General features: G+C 42.0%; 1 protein-coding gene across 1 annotated transcript in view; it reads right to left on the bottom strand.

Moving 5' to 3' along the window:
• LOC124043194 (adhesion G protein-coupled receptor B2-like) overlaps window positions 1-5000 on the bottom strand; it is a 557845-nt gene that overhangs the window by 465252 nt on the left and 87593 nt on the right. The window lies entirely within an intron of this gene.

The raw sequence follows: 5000 nt of genomic DNA, 5'->3' as shown, positions 1-5000 counted from the left end.
ATCCCTGTATATAGCTCCACATCGATCTGGTACTGGTACTCCCTGTATATAGCTCCACATCGATCTGGTACTGGTAATCCCTGTATATAGCTCCACATTGATCTGGTACTGGTAATCCCTGTATATAGCTCCACATTGATCTGGTACTGGTAATCCCTGTATGTAGCTCCACATTGATCTGGTAATGGTAATCCCTGTATATAGCTCCACATTGATATGGTTCTGGTAATCCCTGTATATAGCTCCACATTGATCTGGTACTGGTAATCCCTGTATATAGCTCCACATTGATCTGGTACTGGTAATCCCTGTATATAGCTCCACATTGATCTGGTACTGGTAATCCCCGTATATAGCTCCACATTGATCTGGTACTGGTAATCCCTGTATATAGCTCCACATTGATCTGGTACTGGTAATCCCTGTATATAGCTCCACATTGATATGGTTCTGGTAATCGCTGTACATAGCTCCACATTGATCTGGTACTGGTAATCCCTGTCTATAGCTCCACATTGATCTGGTACTGGTAATCCCTGTATATAGCTCCACATTGATCTGGTACTGGTAATCCTTGTATATAGCTCCACATAGATCTGGTACTGGTACTCCCTGTATATAGCTCCACATCGATCTGGTACTGGTAATCCCTGTATATAGCTCCACATTGATCTGGTACTGGTAATCCCTGTATATAGCTCCACATTGATCTGGTACTGGTAATCCCTGTATGTAGCTCCACATTGATCTGGTACTGGTAATCCCTGTATATAGCTCCACATTGATATGGTTCTGGTAATCCTTGTATATAGCTCCACATTGATCTGGTACTGGTGATCCCTGTATATAGCTCCACATTGATCTGGTACTGGTAATCCCTGTATATAGCTCCACATTGATCTGGTACTGGTAATCCCTGTATATAGCTCCACATTGATTTGGTACTGGTAATCCCTGTATATAGCTCCACATTGATCTGGTACTGGTAATCCCTGTATATAGCTCCACATTGATATGGTTCTGGTAATCCCTGTACATAGCTCCACATTGATCTGGTACTGGTAATCCCTGTCTATAGCTCCACATTGATCTGGTACTGGTAATCCCTGTATATAGCTCCACATTGATCTGGTTCTGGTAATCCCTGTATATAGCTCCACATCGATCTGGTACTGGTAATCCCTGTATATAGCTCCACATCGATCTGGAACTGGTAATCCCTGTATATAGCTCCACATCGATCTGGTACTGGTAATCCCTGTATATAGCTCCACATCGATCTGGTACTGGTACTTCCTGTATACAGCTCCACATTGATCTGGTTCTGGTAATCCCTGTATATAGCTCCACATTGATCTGGTTCTGGTAATCCCTGTATGTAGCTCCACATTGATCTGGTTCTGGTAATCCCTGTATATAGCTCCACATTGATCTGGTTCTGGTAATCCCTGTATATAGCTCCACATTGATCTGGTACTGGTACGTCCTGTATACAGCTCCACAATGATCTGGTACTGGTAATCCCTGTATATAGCTCTACATTGATCTGGTTCTGGTAATCCCTGTATATAGCTCCACATCGATCTGGTACTGGTAATCCCTGTATATAGCTCCACATCAATCTGGTACTGGTAATCCCTGTATATAGCTCCACATCGATCTGGTAATCCCTGTATATAGCTCCACATCGATCTGGTACTGGTAATCCCTGTATATAGCTCCACATCGATCTGGTACTGGTAATCCCTGTATATAGCTCCACATCGATCTGGTAATCCCTGCATATAGCTCCACATCGATCTGGTACTGGTAATCCCTGTATATAGCTCCACATCGATCTGGTAATCCCTGTATATAGCTCCACATCGATCTGGTAATCCCTGTATATAGCTCCACATCGATCTGGTACTGGTACTCCCTGTATATAGCTCCACACCGATCTGGTTCTGGTAATCCCTGTATATAGCTCCACAATGATCTGGTACTGGTAATCCCTATATATAGCTCCACATTGATCTGGTACTGGTAATCCCTGTATATAGCTCCACATCGATCTGGTAATCCCTGTATATAGCTCCACATTGATCTGGTACTGGTAATCCCTGTATATAGCTCCACATCGATCTGGTAATCCCTGTATATAGCTCCACATTGATCTGGTACTGGTAATCCCTGTATATAGCTCCACATCGATCTGGTAATCCCTATATATAGCTCCACATTGATCTGGTACTGGTAATCCCTGTATATAGCTCCACATCGATCTGGTAATCCCTGTATATAGCTCCACATCGATCTGGTACTGGTACTCCCTGTATATAGCTCCACACCGATCTGGTTCTGGTAATCCCTGTATATAGCTCCACAATGATCTGGTACTGGTAATCCCTGTATATAGCTCCACATTGATCTGGTACTGGTAATCCCTGTCTATAGCTCCACATTGATCTGGTAATCCCTATATATAGCTCCACATTGATCTGGTACTGGTAATCCCTGTATATAGCTCCACATTGATCTGGTAATCCCTATATATAGCTCCACAATTATCTGGTACTGGTAATCCCTATATATAGCTCCACATTGATCTGGTACTGGTAATCCCTGCATATAGCTCCACATTGATCTGGTAATCCCTATATATAGCTCCACATTGATCTGGTAATCCCTATATATAGCTCCACATTGATCTGGTACTGGTAATCCCTGTATATAGCTCCACATTGATCTGGTACTGGTAATCCCTGCATATAGCTCCACATTGATCTGGTAATCCCTATATATAGCTCCACATTGATCTGGTAATCCCTATATATAGCTCCACATTGATCTGGTACTGGTAATCCCTGCATATAGCTCCACATTGATCTGGTAATCCCTATATATAGCTCCACATTGATCTGGTAATCCCTATATATAGCTCCACATTGATCTGGTAATCCCTCCATATAGCTCCACATTGATCTGGTAATCCCTATATATAGCTCCACATTGATCTGGTACTGGTAATCCCTGCATATAGCTCCACATTGATCTGGTAATCCCTATATATAGCTCCACATTGATCTGGTAATCCCTATATATAGCTCCACATTGATCTGGTACTGGTAATCCCTGCATATAGCTCCACATTGATCTGGTAATCCCTATATATAGCTCCACATTGATCTGGTAATCCCTATATATAGCTCCACATTGATCTGGTAATCCCTGCATATAGCTCCACATTGATCTGGTAATCCCTATATATAGCTCCACATTGATCTGGTAATCCCTATATATAGCTCCACATTGATCTGGTACTGGTAATCCCTGTATATAGCTCCACATTGATCTGGTAATCCCTATATATAGCTCCACATTGATCTGGTAATCCCTATATATAGCTCCACATTGATCTGGTACTGGTAATCCCTGTATATAGCTCCACATTGATCTGGTACTGGTAATCCCTGTATATAGCTCCACATTGATCTGGTACTGGTAATCCCTGTATATAGCTCCACATTGATCTGGTACTGTTAATCCCTGTATATAGCTCCACATTGATCTGGTACTGGTAATCCCTGTATATAGCTCCACATTGATCTGGTAATCCCTGTATATAGCTCCACATTGATCTGGTACTGGTAATCCCTGTATATAGCTCCACATCGATCTGGTACTGGTACTCCCTGTATATAGCTCCACATCGATCTGGTAATCCCTGTATATAGCTCCACATTGATCTGGTACTGGTAATCCCTGTATATAGCTCCACATTGATCTGGTACTGGTAATCCCTGTATATAGCTCCACATTGATCTGGTACTGGTAATCCCTGTATATAGCTCCACATTGATCTGGTACTGGTAATCCCTGTATATAGCTCCACATTGATCTGGTACTGGTAATCCCTATATATAGCTCCACATTGATCTGGTTCTGGTAATCCCTGTATATAGCTCCACATTGATCTGGTACTGGTAATCCCTGTATATAGCATGTGCATTTTATTTATCTCGTGTTACTCTTTGTATTTGTATTTGTTTACTCTGCGTTGTTGGGAAGGGCTTGTATAAGCACAAGCATTTCACTGTAAAGTCTACTCCAGTTACATTCTGCACAGGTACAGTGGCTTCTGGAAGTATTCACCCCCTTGGCATTTGTCCTATTTTGTTGCCTTACAACCTGGAATTAGAAATGACAGTTTCAAGTCTCTTGGGGTATGTCTCTATAAGCATGGCACATCTAGCCCCTGAGATTTTTGCCCGTTCTTCAAGGTAAAACTGCTCCAGCTCCTTCAAGTGGGATGGGTTCCGCTGGCGTACAGCAATCTTAAAGTCAATTGGATTGAGGTCTGGGTTTTGATGTAAATGTTTCCCCTTAAACCTCTCAAGTGTTTTTTTAGCAGTATGCTTAGGGTCATTGTCCTGCTGGAAGGTGAACTTCGATCCCAGTCTCAAATCTCTGAAAGACTATCTTCTTCCATATGTTTGGGGAGTCTCCCACATGCCTTTTTCTTTAAGCAATGTCTTTTCTCTGGTCACTCATCTGTAAAGCCCAGCTCTGTGGAGCGTACGGTTCAAAGTGGTCCTATGGACAGATACTCCAATCTCCGCTGTGGAGCTTTCCAGCTCCTTCAGGTTTATCGTTGGTCTCTTTGTTGCCTCTCTGGTTAATACCCTCCTTGCCTCGTCCATGGGTTTTGGTGGGCGGCCCTCTCTTGGCAGGTTTGTTGTGGTGCCATATTCTTTCAATAATACATATGCCAGCACCACCTTTCCGTTTTTATTTATTCGATTTTTTTGAAACAAGTTATTTTAATTTCATTTCAGCAATTTGGACTATTTTGTGTATGTCCATTACCTGAAATAAAAAATAAAAATCTATTTAAATTACAGGTTGTAATGCAACAAAATAGGAAGAATGCCAGGGGGGGATGAATACTTTTGCAAGGCCCTGTAACAAATACCTTTTGATTGTAATTTGATTTGAATTGGCCACATCTCTGAAATTTG

This window comes from Oncorhynchus gorbuscha, linkage group LG09 (genome assembly GCF_021184085.1).
Source record: "Oncorhynchus gorbuscha isolate QuinsamMale2020 ecotype Even-year linkage group LG09, OgorEven_v1.0, whole genome shotgun sequence".
Classification (NCBI taxonomy): domain Eukaryota; kingdom Metazoa; phylum Chordata; class Actinopteri; order Salmoniformes; family Salmonidae; genus Oncorhynchus; species Oncorhynchus gorbuscha.
Note: the sequence above shows the minus strand (reverse complement) of the source record. Positions and strands in the feature narration are given on the sequence as shown.